This window comes from Odocoileus virginianus, chromosome 4, assembly GCF_023699985.2.
Source record: "Odocoileus virginianus isolate 20LAN1187 ecotype Illinois chromosome 4, Ovbor_1.2, whole genome shotgun sequence".
Classification (NCBI taxonomy): Eukaryota; Metazoa; Chordata; class Mammalia; order Artiodactyla; family Cervidae; genus Odocoileus; species Odocoileus virginianus.
Genome location: NC_069677.1, coordinates 40,674,731 through 40,693,582, shown reverse-complemented (window position 1 = coordinate 40,693,582; position 18,852 = coordinate 40,674,731). Strand labels below are relative to the sequence as shown.

Below are 18,852 nucleotides of genomic sequence, written 5' to 3'. Positions count from 1 at the left end.
AATACACAGATATCAGAGAAAAGATTTTAAGAATTGGTTGCTATTTGAGATAGACCCTGAAGCCCAGAGAGAATTATCCTTGATAGAGAGGACTATGGAGATGAGGAAACATTTGCAAAGGAGAAAAGGAAAGCCAACTAGAGGGAACAAAGTAAATACAAGTATGGAGAAAGAGAGCTACTCTTCTGGCCACTCTGAGTAATTTAGAAAGGGCTAAAAGAAGTGTAAGATATATAATGGAGAGGAAAGTAGAATGAGATTTGAGCTGGACTGAGGGCCACTTTAAATACTAAGCCAAAAAATACGAAACAAAGAAACTACACAAACATTGAAAAAACCTCACAGTATAGAAGCATCTTTATACATTCGGACTTAAAAAAAAGAAAACCCAAACTCTCCATGTCCCATACAAACATAACTATAAAAGTCAGTATCTCACCCTCTTTGTTCTTGGATATTATACAAGAACAACCAGGAAAGTAAGAGGAAATAACTGCACAAACAAATAACCCCAAGGTAGACCTAACCTGCAGCCTACAAACCATGACGAGGGGCAGCAAATGGCAGAGACTGGACCGAAGTTACAAAGAGAAATTGCTAAGTATGCAGAGAGCAGCAGCATTTCAGAAAGTGCTGGCAAAGAGACGCTCACTAAAGATGAGGGGCTCACCCTACGGTCCAAGCACTCTATCTTTCATTTACACCTATGGATGCTACATGGGGTGAACAAGGCTGGCAACTGAAAGCTCTCATGTGCTTCAGAGAAACATCTGAGGCAGGACTACATAAAGAATCACACCTACGAGCCATTTTCTGCTAAAAGAAGACCGTCTCTACAGGTTGTAAAACTTGAAGGCCACACTGATCGCACGTCCCAGGCTCTCGGCCTGGGACCTGCTACAGGTCCCAGGACCTACTACAAATTTCAAGTCTATGAAAACCAACCTCATTAATGACAATTAATTAAAAGAGTAAATTTTTTAAAAAGGCTGGCATAGCAAGGACACAAATGTATTATAAGCCAAATTAAAATGAATTTTAAAAAGAGCAGCAAAACTCATTAATACAAATATCACCACCAGGAACATGTTGCCCGTAGACAAATATTGTTAGTAAGAATTTTGTGACAAATTAAATTCCAAAATTTTAAAAAGTGCTTATCTCTGTATGGAAGATCACAGGGCAAGAGTGAAAGAAATCAGGGAAGAGATGAAGACACAATGGGAAGTGATGAAAAGTCAACTGGCAGAACTTAAGGGAAAAAATACCACAAGTGAAAATAGATTGTGGTAACACAATAGGAGGCATAGAGTATCCAAGTGAGAAAAGCAAATATGAGAAGATGAAAATCTAAAAGAACAAATTAGAGGGAAATGAGAGATGCTGAAAAAAAGATCCAGCAAGCATAAATGGGGTGAGTCTTTAAGAAAGAAAATGTAAGCAGAAATATTTTAAAGCATTATGTAGTAAAACTACCCTCAATAAGAGACAACCTGACAAACAGAAAAGATGTTGTTAATCACCTCTTTAATAGCCTTGTCTCCAAATAGAGTCACATCGTGAGATGCTGGGGGCTAGGAAATTGGGGAAACACAATTCAGCCCATGGAATGTATTTTGGAACTTTTAAGTTCCAAAGAAGCTTCAGTCTTGCCTCTGCATTTTTGGTAACTTAGTTCCAAACACAATCAGTTTTATTAACATGTCTTCACTTTTCCAAAATCCTGATCCCTTTATTTTCTGGTAAATTTGATATTTCTTGGTATAAATTTATGTTTTGTATAGCTTAGAAACAGGCAATCTTTGTTACTAGCCTGAGACAATTTTTTTTAATTGTGGAAAAGATAGAGTTTGGTGATATCGCTAGGGGAAAGAAGGAGTTGGGGCACAAAAGATATAAGTAAAAAAATCTAATTTTTTTTTTGTCAGTTTGGGGGTTGGTGGGGAAGACGTACACTGTGCCAGAAATAATAGACTCAGAATAGCCAAAAACAATAGCAAAATCATTAGTTTTTAAAGATAAAGACAGAATCACTTGAGAGCCAACCTAAATGACCTCATCACTCAAGTGAAGAGAAATAAATGTCATATATTAGGTATCTTCATAGTGACAATCAATACCAGTAGATAGTAGACACAGCAACTTTCACAAGATAAGCAAGCAAACAAAATATGAGGTATGAATATTACAAGCATCCAAGCTGCCCTTCAAATCTGAAAACTACCAATAGTTTCAACATGCAGGGTTTTCAGGGGTTACTGCTCCCAACAGTACTTTTTAGGAAACTCAGTTCAGTTCAGTTCAGCCGCTCAGTCATGTCCAACTCTTTGCAACCCCATGAATCACAGCACGCCAGGCCTCCCTGTCCATCACCAACTCCCGGAGTTTACTCAAACTCATGTCCATCGAGTCGGTGATGCCATCCAGCCATATCATCCTCTGTCATCCCCTTCTCCTCCTGCCCCCAATCCCTCCCAGCATCAGGGTCTTTTCCAATGAGTCAACTCTTCTCATGAGGTGGCCAAAGGATTGGAGTTTCAGCTTCAGCATCAGTCCTTCCAATGAACACCCAGGACTCATCTCCTTTAGGATGGACTGGTTGGATCTCCTTGCAGTCCAAGCGACTCTCAAGAGTCTTCTCCAACACCACAGTTCAAAAGCATCAATTTTTCGGTGCTCAGCTTTCTTCACAGTCCAACTCTCACATCCATACATGACCACTGGAAAAACCATAGCCTTGACTAGACAGATCTTTGTTGGCAAAGTAATGTCTCTGCTTTTTAATATGCTATCCAGGTTGGTCATAACTTTCCTTCCAAGGATTAAGTGTCTTTTAAATTACTACAACATAAACTGAGAAATGACTGAGGAAAATTTGGAAATAGATATGGTGGTGAGCATTGAATGTATTTAATAGTTAAATGTATTCAGTTCAGTTCAGTTCAGTCGCCCAGTCGTGTCTGACTGCAACCCCATGAACTGCAGCACGCCAGGCCTCCCTGTCCATCACCAATTCCTGGAGTTCACCCAAACCTATGTCCATTGAGACGGTGATGCCATCCAACCATGTCATCCCCTGTCATGTCCTCCTCCTCCTGCCCTCAATCTTTCCCAGCATCAGGGTCTTTTCAAATGAGTCAGCCCTTTGCATCAGGTGGCCAAAGTATTAGAGTTTCAACTTCACAATCAGTCCTTCCAATGAATATTCAGGACGGATTTCCTTTAAGATGGACTAGTTGGATCTTCTTGCAGTCCAAGGGACGCTCAAGAGTCTTCTCCAACACCACAGCTCAAAAGCATCAATTCTTTGGCACTCAGATTTCTTTATAGCCCAACTCTCACATCCATACATGACCACTGGAGAAACCATAGCCTTGACTAGATGGACCTTTGTTGGCAAAGTAATGTCTCTGCTTTTTAATATGCTGTCAAGGTTAGTCATAACTTTCCTTCCAAGGAGTTAAGTGTCTTTTAATTTCATGGTTGCAGTCACCATCTGCAGTGATTTTGGAGCACAGAAAAATAAAGTCAGCCACTGTTTCCACTGTTTCCCCATCTATTTGCCATGAAGTGATGGGACCACATGCCATGATCTTAGTTTTCTGAATGTTGAGCTTTAAGCCAACTTTTTCATTCTCTTCTTTCACTTTCATCAAGAGGCTCTTTAGTTCTTCACTTTCTGTCATAAGAGTGGTGTCATCTGCACATCTAAGGTTATTGATATTTCTCCGGGCAATCTTGATTCCAGCTTGTGCTTCCTCCAGCCCAGCGTTTCTCATGATGTATTCTGCATATAAGTTAAATAAGCAGGGTAACAATATACAGCCTTGATGTACTCCTTTTCCTATTGGGAACCAGTCTGTTGTTCCATGTCCAGTTCTAACTGTTGCTTCCTGACCTGCATACAGGTTTCTCAAGAGGCAGGTCAGATGGTCTGGTATGCCCATCTCTTTCAGAATTTTCCACAGTTTATTGTGATCCACACAGTCAAAGGCTTTGGCATAGTCATGGCAAACCACTTCAGTATTCTTGCCTTGAGAACCATGAAGAGTATGGCAAGAGTTAAATGTATAGGTGAGAGTAAAACAGCATAGCGTCAGATGACAAATTAGAAGGCAAATGCCAGATGAAATTAACAAAAACAGAGTAAGAAATAAGTTTCATTCATGATAATTCAGTAACAGCTGAAAGAGAAAGGACTTCAACCAACAAGTCAAGTGATAGAAGCAGAAGCAAATTTAACAAAAGCACAAAGATCATATTATTGAATAAAATTGTGTGGTGGATGAGGGGGAGGAGAATGAAGAAACATGCTCATTTTATCATCAGTCAACATGAATCTAATTGTTACTGTCCTAGAAAAATAAAGTGCTGGAAGAATTATTTAAACCTCTGACTATAAAAGTACTACCAATACAAGTGTATAACAACGCCCCCAGATAAAAATAAAGAAAAGATTACAGGCTGAGTGAAAACTTCAGCATCATGGGAGAGAGAATTCTCACTGAATGTTTTATATGTTCTAATATTTGACCAATAGGAAGATATGCTGTTTTTCATGTAAGAATATGTGTATGTTAATTATTTATTTTTGGCTGCGCTGGGTATTTACTGCTCCATGCAGGCTTTCTCTTGTTGTGACGATCGGGAGCTACACTAGTTGTGGTGCATGGGCTTCTTGCAGTGGATTCTCTTGCCGTGAAGCAGCGGCTCTAGATGCGTGGGCTTCAGCGGCTGCAGCACATGGACTCAGGAGCTGGTTGGGGCTCCTGGGCACAGGCTCAGTAGTTGTGACACCCAGGCTTCGTTGCCCCGAGGCAGGTGGGATCTTCCCTGACCAGGGATCAGATCCGCGTCCCCTGCATTGGCAGGTGGACTTTTATCCACTGGGCCACCAGGGAAGCCCTTTATTTTGTTAATAAGACAAAATGCAACCTGGACCTACCTCATAAGCAAAGCTAAAAATGAAAACACTTTCCACTGCCCTAATACCAGCAACACAAGATGGTGTGGATTCCTGCCAGTTCGCAGTTGATTCTGCCCTCTGTGCCGGCAGGTAAGCACTGTAGCATCACAAGGCATTCTGAAGGCCTCAGAAGTCTCCTGAGGACCACTGTGACTGCTGCTTCTGAAATAAACTCTAGCATTTTACTGAGATGTGTCTCAACTAGATGGGGAAGTTTCATTGTAACTGACTGGTTTGGGGGACCGTTCGGCCAATAACGAACCAAAAGGCCTTTGTAAGTTCTTGACAGGGGCAGTCTTTCTGGGATAATTTATTTATTTACTTTTGAGTTAAAAAACAAATGATAAAAAATTCATAGGCAAGGATGAATACCTATTTTCTGGGCCTGATGCTTAGAATTTGGAGAGTTTTCTTTAAGAAAATGAACAAAAAATTACAAACACAAAATTATTCATAAAAGTGGCTAAGTATTTAGAATGAGAAAATAAATCTCAACAAATTACTGGAAGCTTTGTAGAGCTGAGTCCTTTTGTCTTCAGATTTCTTTTACAAAAGGCAACTGAAATGTTTACCTGGAAATGATCCCTGCTTGCAACCTGACTTCCTCTCTTGACCCAGAACACCTTAAAACTCCTTCTGGCTGTGGTTGCTGTTTTTCAGTTGCTAAGTTGTCTCTGACTCTTTGTGACCCCCTGAACTTAAGAATGCCAGGCTTTTCTGTCCATCACTGTCTCCCTGAGTTTGCCCAAACTCATGTTCATTGAGTCAGTGATGCCATCCAACCATCTCATCCTCTGTTGCCCCCTTCTCCTCTTGACCTCAATCTTTCCCAGCATCAGAGTCTTTTCCAATGAGTCAGCTCTTCGCATCAGGCGGCCAAAGTATTGGAGCTTCAGCTTTAGCATCAGTCCTTCCAATAAATATTCAGGACTGGCTTCCTTTAGGATTGACTGGTTTGATCTCCTTGCTGTCCAAGGGACTCTCAAAGTCTTCTCCAGCACCACAGTTCGAAAGTGTCAATTCTTTGGCACTCAACCTTCTTTATGGTCCAACTCTCACATCCATACATGACTAATGGAAAAACCATAGCTTTGACTATATGGACCTTTGTCAGCAAAGTGATGTCTCTGCTTCTTAAAACACTGAGTTTGACATAGCTATTCTTTCAAGGAGCAAGCGTCTCTTAATTTCATGGCTGCGGTCACCATCCACATTGATTTTGGAGCCCAAGAAAATGAAATCTGACACGTTTTCACATTTTTCCTATTTATTTGCCATGAAGTGACAAGGTAAGGTAAGGCTTAGTTGCTCAACTGTGCCCAACTCTTTGCAGTCCCATGGATTGTAGCCCACCAGACTCCTCTGTCTACAGGATTTTCCAGGCAAGAATACTGGAAGGAGTTGCCATTCCCTTCTCCAGGGGATCTTCCTGACCCAGGGCTTGAATCCCAGTCTGCTGCATTGCAGATTGATTCTTTACCATCTGAGCCCCCATAGTGATTAGTAACTCCTAATACTCACAGGGGTGTTTGTGGATAAAACTTACATAACTTAACCTACATTAGCTTCACTGACAATCTCCTTTATGTGGCAAAATTCATGTCATTAACCTAACACCTTCTAAATGAATAATGGTCCTCAATTCATCTCGCTATTCAGAGTAACAACACCTGCTGGATTCATGGCATAAGGTTTGCACATGAGTGAGTCTGCCATTGATTATGATACGTGTAAGAAACCAATATCCATTTACTGAACCTCTTTAAGATTATAAAAGGATGTCTTTAACCTTGCTGTGATGACTTGTTTTCATCACAGACTCTTCTCAAGACTCTTCTCAGTTATTCAGTCAAACACTCAGTGTTGCTCTGAAGAAATTTTGCAAATATAAAGTCCCTAATCAACGGACTCTTAGTAGGGAGATTATCCTGGACAATTTGGGAAAGCCAGACTTAGCCAGTTAGAAGACCTCAAAAGCAGGACTGAGGCTTCCTTATGAGAGAAAGGAAATGCCAACATACTGGACAAAGGCTTCTGCTTTTGCCCACAGAGTTCCATGCTCTTCCTGTCCTAACTGCTGTGGATGACAGCTTTAGCCTGTGATCAGTCTGCCCGTAATCTTCCTTCCTGACTCAGCCCTACTCTTCTTGGACTTGCTGCACCAGACCTCACAACCCCGTAAGGTGATTCCTTGTCATAAATTTCAATATATGGTCCTGCTAGTTCGGCTTCCCTGAACTCTGACTGATACACTTGCCATAAAGTGTGTTGTTTAAGGCAGAACAATCGTGAAGGGTGAAGTGTTCTTATGAAGACAAATAGACTGGTTTGTCAAGGTTCCTGTGATTTGTGACTGGAACCTGTCAGATACTCTTTGTAAATAAAATTTATATTTATTCAAACATACAGCTTATCTTAAAGCACCTTGAAGTTCCCACATAGGTGTCATGTAGACCTCAAGCCTCAAACTTCTTGTCCTTTGGGTCCAACATCTTACTTGGGATCTTGGCGAGTGGTTCACTCAGAAGAGAAAGTAACAGCCAATGTACTTGGATTCATTGGGTCACATTCCATCCTTAAGACTTCTAAGACTTCCTTCACACTTAAAATTAACCCAGGTTTATTGCCCAGGCTACATGGCCTCATGTGACTTGATCCCTAACCCCCTCCACCCTCACTTCATACCCCCTACAAGAATCTCTCTCACTCTGCTCCAGCAACACTGACATTTCTGTCCCTAGAATACACCAACATGTAGCTTTACACTTCTGTTCCCATTCTTGGAATATTCTGCCCCCAGTTGTTTGAAGAACTATTTCCTCTTATCTTTCAATATTCAGCTCAACAATTAGAGAAACTTTCACTGATGCTCCATCTAGTCACATCCCATCACATTATCTTACTTAATTTTTTTCATACCATTTGTCAATGTGTGCATGCTAAGTCACTTCAGTAGTGTCTGACTCTTTGCAACCCTATGGACTGTAGCCTGCCAGGCTCCTCTGTCCATGGGATTTTTCAGCCCAGAATACTGGCTACCATGCCCTCCTCCAGAGGATCTTCCCAACCCAGGGATCGAACTTGCACCTCTTACATCTCTTGCATTGGCAGGTGGGTTCGTTACCCCTAGTACCACCTGGGAAGCCGCCCTTTATCAACATCACTATCCAAATGTACCTTCTTATATTCAGTTATTTAGTTATTGCTCCTAGTAATAAATTCAATAAGAGCACAGACCATGTCTGCCTTTATATCCCATACACCCTTAGCATACTGCTTTGTGTCTGGTATTTAGAAGATGGTAAAAAATATATATATACTGAATAAATGAACAAATGAATGAAGATTCTTCAGGCTTGTAAAAGGGCAGGCTCACTCCTCACACTTTGAAATTCATACATTCCAGAGACCCGAGAAACTCTGTTACAGTAACAGAAGGATGGATTTCCATGTCACAAATCTGTATATCCATCCACTAACCATAACACTTGCTCTTAAAAATTAACATCAAGTGTTATCAGTAAACATTTACAGTCTCTACTTCCTACTCAGGACAAGATAACACTATACATTGATCACTTCATTTTATAGTTGGCTGCCAAACAAGATTTGTTAATAGTGATAACCAAAAGGTGTTTTTAAAATGATAAAAATGAAAAATGTGGTGGTCATGAAGCTATTCAAACATTTTCATGAAAATAAAATGATTCAGTGATTTTGATAAAGCAAAGTTAATCTTTTGTCATCTGGTCTCCCTTTGCCCCCAGGTTGAAGACTATATATAGATGAACAACAGTGACAAACCTCACAAAGGCACCTGAGCAAGAAGGGACTTAGCAACCATGCAGAATAGAGCACTGCAATGACCAGCTGTTGTTAGTTTATGAATATATAGTATTCTGAAAACTTTCTCTTTAATTCGCATTCTCCATCTTATTCTAAGTCCTCTAGATAAGTGCTTCTCAAACATCAAGGTGCATTGGAATTACCTAGAAATCTTGTTAGAATGCAGATTCTGATTCCACAGATCTGAGTTGAAGCCTGTGATTCAGAAATTCTAACATCCTCCTCGGTGATGCCCATGCTACAATCCACTGCACATGTTTTAACATCAAGGTTCTAATTCCTATATCTAGACTCTAGAGCAGGATGGCCAAGCTGTCATTTCATTTCAGCTATCGCTGAATAACAATCAGGTAACCAAGCAACAGGTTGTTGGCAGAGTAGTGAGTTTACCAGAATGCTTTAGTGGTCTTCATATGGCTCTTAAATGACTAGTTCAGTACAGTTCTGTCACTCAGTCATGTCTGACTCTTTGCTACCCCATGGACTGCAGCACACCAGGCTTCCCTGTCTGTCACCAACTCCCAGAACCTACTCAAACTCATCTCAATCAGGTCGGTAATGCCATCCAACCATCTCATCTTTTGTCGTCCCCTTCTTCTCCCACCTTCAATCTTTCCAGCATCAGGGTCTTTTTCAATGAGTCGGTTCTTCACATCAGGTAGCCAAAAAATTGGAGTTTCAGCTTCAACATCAGTCTTTCCAATGAATATTCAGGACTGATTTCCTTTAGTGTGGACTGGTTGGATCTCCTTGCAATCCAAGGGACTCTCAAGAGTCTTCCCCAGCACCACAGTTCAAAAGCATCAATTCTTCAGCACTCAGCTTTCTTTATAGTCCAACTCACACATGACTACTGGAAAAACATAGCTTTGACTAGACACACCTTTGTCGGTAAAGTAATGTCTCTGTTTTTTAATATGCTGTCTAGGTGGGTCATAGCTTTTCTTCCAAGGAGCAAGCATCTTTTAATTTCATGGCTGCAGTTACCATCTGCAGTGATTTGGGAGCTCAAGAAATTAAAGTCTCTCACTGTTTTCATTGTTTCCTCAACTACTTGTCATGAAGTGATGGTACCAGATGCCATGATCTTAGTTTTCGTAATGTTGATCTTTAAGCCAGTTTTTTCAGTCTCCTCTTTCACTTTCATCAAGAGCTCTTTAGATCTTCTTCACTTTCTGCCATAAGGGTGGTGTCATCTGAGTATCTGAGGTTATTGATATTTCTCCCAGCAATCTTGATTCCAGCTTGTGCTTCATCCAGCCTGGCATTTCACATGATGTACTCTGCATATAAGTTAAATAAGCAGGCTGAAATGACCTGTTCAGCCTTTTTAAAAAAGATTTTGGTTTTTTTAAGAGCAGTTTTAGGCTTACAACAAAACTGAAAGGAAGCTACCAAAGATTTCTCCTATATGCCCTCCCCTTACACAGGTATAGCCTTCTCCATTATCCAGATTATTCACACCAGAGTGGCATATATTTCAGTAAGGGTGAGTCTACACTGACACATTATAATCACCCAAATTGCATAGTTACCTAAAGGGTCTACTCTTGGTGTTGCACATTTTATGGATATTTAAAGGATAATGACAAATATCATTCATTTTAACATCACATGGAGATTTTTCATTGTCCTAAAAAAAATCTTCGGTGTTCTTCCTATTCACCTCTTCTCCTCCTTCCCTGGCAACCACTGACCTTTTTACTGTTTCCATAGTTTTGCCTTTTCCAGAATCCCACAGAGTGGGAATCATGGGAATTGCAGTGTGCACCTTCAGATTAGCTTCTCTCCCCGTGGTGAGAATGCAAAATTGTACGGCCACTTTGGAAGATAGTTGGTTGTTTGCTCTACAACCTTACCAGCATTAGGTGCTGTCAGTGTTCTAGATTTTGGCCATTCCAATGAGTGCATAGTGATAATTCATTGTTCTTTTTTACTTTGAATTTCCCTGATGACATATGATGTGAACCATCTGTTGAATCTTTTAAAAATGTTTTTCACACATTAATGACTTCTGTTTTGTAGGACTCAATTTATGGTGCTATCAAGTAAGCAAAGATATATAATAGGAAGGATTTTTTTGTTTACTTCTAAGATGTCTCTGAGTTTTGTGCTCAATCTGGACCTTCAGTTATCTAAAATTTCCTGGAATGAATAACATGTAGAAATCTCTTATTTCTTACATAAACTGATTATATCTATAAATACATTCTCCTTGTATTTATTTGTTCAAGTAAGAAGATTTCCATAATATCAGATTCTTTTTCTTTACTAATACTAGATTTAAGATTGTATTATAAAACAAGGTGGGTTTTATATGTATATGTCTTACCTATAGCTTAAGAACTATAGAGAGCAACGAAAACCCAGTATTGACAGTATTGACTGTAGCATATCCTTCTGAGTAGGCAGATTCTAGCTGAGTTCACTATTTTTGAACTATTTTGCCCCTCTTTGTAAACTGTAGGTTGCCATGGATATGCAAACTCTAAGAGTTTTAACTGACCTGCTCCCACTGCTTGAAAATACTAGTTTTGGTACCTACCTGCAAACTGAGTCAGAGGCTATTATCTTGTACAACTTATCAACCCCTACCAATTTTTCAGTTCTTCTGGTTTTCTTCAGTATCTGACTACAATCCTCCAAACTTATTCAGTTCTTCTTACACCTGTCTAAAACTGAGAACTAAATCTGACAGGCCAAGTCTCTAGGCTGCCCTGCAGCTCTCCTTTGCTAGCAGGACGTCCCGGGCTTAGAAACAACTGACCTTTGCCACCCGCTCCTAACATTGGGTTCAACTGGTTCTGCCAGAGCAATGTCGGCAAGAATCCCCAAGAGACACTTCTCAGACACTGTTTGGCCCCACCCAGAAAATTCCTGATCACCCCTGGGCTGTCCAACAATGAGCGGTATTCATTCATCTTGAACAAAATTGAGGGGGCTAACAGCATTGAACCTTACCTGAATCCTGTAAAATCAGAACATGGAGGCAGTTAAGAAATGCCACACTCTCTCACGTTCTGGAAACAGACGACAGCCAAGGACCACTCTTTTCTCTCTCCTTCTGAGATAAGGCCTACTCCACCCTCCTCACAAGTCTGATAAGACTCATGGATTCATTGACCTGTCTGTATAACAGCTCAAGCCCCCTTCCTTTTTTGAGATATCCCTCTTTAATGCATATTCTTCCTCTTGAAATAGCTTGAATACAGTTATCCCTTACATCATCCTGTGCATTTTGTCTTTGACAGAACAACAACAACAACAGAACAACTCGCCTGAGGTATCACTAATGCAGCATTTCCTTTATCCTGGAAGTTTTAAAGATGTTATAGGTACCATTCGAATGACTTCTGGGGAATTTATTGACAAAATCTGACCCAGAGCCACTTCTAAGTAGCTTCCAGTTTTTTGAATAAAGCATATCAAAAGGGGGTTTCAAGCTGCTTGAGAACCCATGGGGAACAACTTGGAAGCTAAAGAGAGATTGTGAAAGATGTTTCAACTTGAAAGGGAAAGAAAGAAAATACAGAAGAACATTGAAAACCCAGTAGGTAAGATTAAAAAGTCACCTGGGGGTTATGAAGTGTTTGAAAACTGTCCCAAGTTCCAAAATAATAGTTTAGAGTGTTGAAAGTAAGTCTGGCAAAATGCCTCTCATTGTACAATCCCCAAATAACCTTCCAAACACTGTAATTATGGAGATTTCAAGAATGTATGTAAAATGCAGTCCAAAGACTTAAGGTAGACTCTGTAATGATAATGTGGAGGAGGGACTATATTGGTGATTGAGTTTTTTTAAGATTTTTTAATTGAGATTTTTTAAGAGATTTTTTAAAGTGCCATTTATAATAGCAATTTTTAAATTCAGTAGCCTCCTATGAAAAAGGAAATGAACAATTTTAAATGAAAATTATAAATCAGGCAATATTAAGTGAAATAGCTGGATTTATAATTCATCATAAGAATAGGTTGCCTAGGGATTGTGATTGCAACACTATTTGAACAAGAGAGGCTGCATCTAGAAATGTTAATAACATGGACACCTGCCTAAATAACATGAATTCTTCTCAACTATAATCCATCTTTTACTGGTTATGCAAAACTAGATAAATTATTTAAACTCTTCTTCTATGCCATTGAGCCTATGACAGAGACCCTATATATAGTAAATAGGGGCAATAATAATAGCTATGTCATAGAGCTATTTAGTGGAATAGTAATATCATCAATAAAGAAAATGTATTAAAATTTGATTAGGTGACAGGCTCTGTGCTAAGGGCTTCACATGGGTTATTTCACCTAATGTTCACAACAACATTATGGGGAGGGTAACAAATATGATGCCCATTTTTAGTTGAAGAAACTAAGGCATAGAGAGTTTAATTGACCTGATCAAGGTCATACAGATAGCAAATGGTAGTCTTGATTTGAAGCCATGCTTACGCTAGAAATTTGGCCCTAACTATATCTTTATTGCTTTGAGTCTTCCAGGTTTTTTCCAAAAGACAACCATAACCATTAACACCTTATAACTTAGGAGGAATAACGACTGTGATTTCAAAGGTTAGAAAATAATGCGAAGGACAGGAGTGAAATAAAAAGCATGAATAGCCAGGGAACAGGATACTATGCCAACTACCAATGTTTTGCTCCTCGGTTCCCATCGCACTCTTCAGTGCTTGCTGTGTGATAATGGGCCGTGCCTGCATGCTAAGAAGCTTCAGCCACCCTTGAACTATAGCCCTCCAGGTTCCTCTGTCCATGGGATTCTCCAGGTAAGAATACTGGAATGGGTTGCCATGCCCTCCTCCAGGGGATCTTCCAGACCCAGGGATAGAACCCACATCCTTTAGGTCTCCTGCATTCGCAGGCAGGTTCTTTCCCACTAAGCACCACGTGATAATAGGCCAGCGTCCTGTAAATGCTCTCCTTTAACAGCTGGGATGATGCTGAGCTCTGCCACTAGAGGGCACTAGAGGGACACTGGATTTCTCTCTAAGTGGGTGCTTCTACAGGACTGCTCCTCCAGCGCTAGACACCTGCAGCATGGCTTCCCCAGGACCCAGCTTCTTTCGTGTCTTCTCCAGCTCCAGACTCTTCTTATGCAAGTATAGGCTTCTCCAGAACCAGCAGCTTCCCTCATCACCCTCTCAGGTGACTGCGGCCGAGTGCCACCTGTGTACCACCACCCAGTGAATGACTTTCCATAATACCCCAGGAGGCAAGGGGAAGGCCACCAGTGTGATTCCTCCCTGTGACAGCTTCCCCTGCACCCCCTTGATGCCTCTGCAGTGAGCTCTGCACCCCCTGCGGATGGGAGAGAATCCGAGAACAGATTTCTGCCAACTCCACCTGCAGCCGCTCTGCCACCTTGCCATCCAGTGAGACAGGGATGAACCCACTCCTGCAAGGTCTGGGTCTCAGCCCTAGTGGGCATCTTCTCCCATCTAACTCAGGCCTGGAAGTAGTGGCTGATCTTTAGGCCTCCTGTGTTCTTTAGACTTCTCTTTACTTCTTACTAGCCAGTGTTTTATAAGGTGCATATATTCTATCTAAAATCAGAAGAAAAAAATGAACTAAAAAATAAAACTAATTCTTAAACATGCCTTGACTGTAGTTCTCCTGACTTACAGTGGCTTTTCAGTTGTTGGTCTCTGTCTTTCCTCCCTGTCAGTTTCTTGGAAATGTGCTAGCTTTCCTTGGTTGATGACCCACAGGTACCTCTGTCTCAACATAGTCTGAAACTAACGCTACACCATCTCTTCCTCCTATAAAGTCCTCTCTCAATAACTGCCTCTTTTACTGACACAGTTATCCAGGCTAGAAATCTGACAGTCATACATATCTTAACATCTTACCAGGGCATATAATCCTTTCATTTATCTCTGCAACACTTCTCAAATTAGTTTCTCCCTTTCAGGGTCTCCTTATCTTCAAAAATAATAATAGTTACTATTTATGCTTATTATGGGCTAGTCACTGCTAAAATTAATCCACACACCTCCAGGCACCATTGGTCCCACTCAACAGATGAGAAAACTGAGAATTTGTAGGTTATGTAATTTATTCAGATATAAACAACTAGTAAATGGCAAAGTGAACATGGACAAGCAGGTAGTTGATGTCATACAAGTTCCCACAACTGTAATACATCCACTGCCTTCAGTTTAGCCCCATTATCATGCATCCACCACATAGTTTCCAGAGAGCTTTCTAAAATGCAAATCTGGACATGGCATTTTCCTGTTTAAAGATTTCAAAAGGAATTTTGTTTCTGGGTAGGATATAAGTAGCGGAAGGTCGTCCTTCTCATTGGACTAGATAGAAGAAAAAAAGGTAAATTACAGAAATGATATTCTTAAAACCATAAGAGGGTTGTGGAAACAAAGATTATCAAATTAAAATACATGAGATAGTAGAACCTTCTCAAGCAAGCTGAGATTGCCAAATCTTTTCTTCCCTCTGGGGATTAATCCTGTCTAGGCACTGCTAAGAAACAGGTTTGCCACAGACAAAGAGACTTTTCTAAAGGGAAAGGAAAATCAGAAGAGCTTTGGATGACTATGTGGGTTGAGGTGATGGACTGAAATCCAAAGGAACTTTGTAACCGTACCCAGGGTTCCCCACAGGACTTAATCTGAGGGCTGGGATGGTGTGGGAGACCGTGAATTGGACTGGACGGGGAAGGCAGATTAACATTTCCTGCAGTCTTATAGCACTTAGAAGACAATAACTACACTAAAGTGAGAGGCCTCAAACAAACATTTGAAATTGAAAGTAAACAAAGTCTAACTGCAGCCATGACCCGACACTGACTGAACTCAGTTCCTAACTGAATTAACATGAATCACACTTCTTGCTCTTTGTCCAACTAAGGAAAGAAAATAACATCAATTTCATTATCTATAGATCTTTTACACAATTTCTGTCATACAATTAAAAAAAACTGTACCAAAAAAAATGTACAAAATTATAGCACTTTCAAGAAAGAAATAAAATGTGACCAATAACCAAAAAGGAAAAATAGATATTAGAAGCAGATCCAAGGATCATCCAGATATTGATGTCAGCAGGCCAGGACTTTAAATTATGACTATGTCAAAGAAAACAGAGAGAATATTTGGACAAAATGGATGACATAAAGTAATTTAAAACTCAATTTAAGTAATTTAAAATACTTAAGTATTTTCAACTGAGAAGTAGAATATATATATAAAAGATTCAAATGGCATTTTAGAACTGAATATATGTATATATGCACACACACACACATATATTTATATATAATCTAACATTGGAAACTGATATCATAGGTTTAAAAGACTTGCAAAAGAGACAGGATTAGTGAATGCAAACATAAATCAATATAACATATCTAAAATGAAGCCCAGAGAGGAAAATAAAATGGAAATATGAGAACACAGGAAACATTTGTGATATAATTAAAGTCCAAAATATATGTAATTGCAATCCCAGCAGGACTGGAAAGTGGTAATTGAAAAGAAATAAAGATAATAGCTGAGAATTACCCAACATTGAAGAAAGATGCATTCAAAAATTCCTATCAACCCCAAGCAGTATAGATACATAGAAAAGCATACTTATGCCCAGCATGATAAAGCTGCTAAAAACCAAGGATAAAGAGAAAAACCTTTAAAACAGTCAGAAAAAAATATTACACTCAAAGAAGTAACAATATTATGAAGAGTGCAATTTTAAACAGAAACTATGGGAGCAAGGAAGCAATGGTATAGCATCTTCAAAAAGTTGAAAAATACTGCTATCTAGAGTTTTAAATCCAATGAAAATATCCTTTCAAAGTCAAAATGGAATAAACACATCTTTCAGAAACAAAAAGCCAGGAAAATGATTTGCCATCAGATCCATCAGACATTATAAGAAATACTGCAGGAAGTTCTTCTGAACGAAGGAAAGTAATGTCATTGGAAGCCTAGTACCCCAACAAGAACTAAAGGACACAAGAAAGAGTATTGTAACCTTTATAATAATCATTAAAAGAATAACACAAACAGATATAAAAACTGAAGAATTAGTAGAAGAGATAAAATAGGATAATTCAGAACAGTTGACTGAAACATTTCAATGGCTCCTCATTTCTGGTAAAATAAATACCGAAGTCCTAACATGGCAAGCCAAGCACTGTATGCTTTGGCTTCCATTTGCCTCTCTAGCCTTAATTCTCATGTTCCTTCTAGAACCCAGCCATTTAAATGGGACACATCCCTAAGCACACACCATCCATCTTGTTCATATGACCTTACCCTTGCATACACTGCTCCTTTACAATAAACATATACTTTTTTTTTAATCTGAATAATATCGATTTAACGTTTACTATCGAGCTCAGGCATGATCTGGTTTCTCTGGAGAATCATCTATGAATCTCCATATGGTCCCACAGTACCCAGGGCTTACCGCCATTATAGCCTCTGCTGTAAAACATAATTGCAAGGGGGAAACACTAACTAAAACCACCCACCTTGGCCAAGCACCATAATAACCATATGTCCTGGTAAGGAACATGGAACCAACAAGTCACCATCAATAGGGAAGGTCTAAAGGAGACGCCAGTCCATATGTTCTTCCACCCTCCCAGAATCCTTCCCACTGGAGTCCATCTTGGCTGAGTGATATACATGCCACCAGGGGGGACCCTGAGTCAGAATGATTGGCCAGAGGCAACCCGGAAATGAGTCCATTACCAGAAGACCACGGTATTACGTGGCCTAAGACCTGACATCACCATGGCAGGGCCGTCTTCCTGGGTTCCCTTACCCTCCTGCTCTCCACCTGGGAACACCTTCCCAATAAAGTCTCTTGCTTTGTCAGCACACATGTCTCCTCAGACAATTAATTTCCGAGTGTTAGACAAGGGTCCCCTCTCGAGTCCTGGAAGAGGTCCCCCTTTCTGCAACATAATGATTTGTTTCCTTATCTATTTCCCCAACTAACCTTCAAGAACTTTGAAGACTGTCCCTCTACATGTCAGCTCTGTGCCTTCACCATCCAGCAGAGAAGGCATTCAATATTCACTGGGGAGGCTAAACACACACATGAGCAGACATGATTTCTGTATCAGCTAGTTGAAGACCATTATTATGCAGAGCATGTTGCAATCCTGGGGCATTCTCCAGACCTTTATTTCTGACTAGCATACCAGTACCTCAAACTCAACACCTTCCAAACTCAACTCTATTCATCTGTGTCAAACTCAGTCACCATGACACTGTCTGAAGTCACCCACTGCAGCCAGCTTGGAATCATTTGGACTTCTGCCCTGCTTCACCCCTCATTTCCTTACCTTTTTCCTTATGTTTCTTTGGTCTAGACGTCCTCTTCTCCTTCCTCACCCTTTGAACTCCTACCCATTTTAAGTCCACAGGGTCTTCCCTGTAGCTCAAATGGTAAAGAATCTGCCTGCAATGCAGGAGACCCGGGTTCGATCTCTGGGTCAGGAAGATTCTGTGGAAAAAGGAATGGCAATCCATCCACTCCAGTATTCTTGTCAGGAGCATCCCATGGACAGAGGAGCCTGGCAGGCTATAGTCCATTGGGATCTCAAAGAGTTGGACATGACTGAGCGACTAACACTACTACTCAGAGGAAATTTGAACTAATTCATTCTTACGCCCCATGTGTGCTAATTCACCTCAGTCGTATCCAACTCTTTGGGATCCCGTGGACTGTAGCCTGCCAGGCTCCTCTATCCATGGGATTCTCCAGGCAAGAATATTGGAGAGGGTTGGCCATTTCCTCCTTCAGGGTTTCTTCCTGACCCGGGGATTGAACCTGCTTCTCTTACATATCTTGTATTAGCAGGTGGGTTCTTTACCACTAACGCCACCTGGGAAGCATCATGCCCCAGGCAGGTGGCTCAGACAGTAAAGAGTCCGCCTGCAGTGCAGGAGACCTGGGTTCGATCCTGGGTTCCATCCCATGGACAGAAGAGCCTGTCGGGCTACAGGCCATGGGCTCACCAAGGGTCAGACATGAGTGAGTGAATAAGCACAGCACAG

At 40.5% G+C, this 18,852-nt stretch overlaps 1 protein-coding gene across 3 annotated transcripts in view; it reads right to left on the bottom strand.

The window, feature by feature from the left end:
• WDR49 (WD repeat domain 49) overlaps window positions 1–18,852 on the bottom strand; it is a 160,191-nt gene that overhangs the window by 2,825 nt on the left and 138,514 nt on the right. The window lies entirely within an intron of this gene.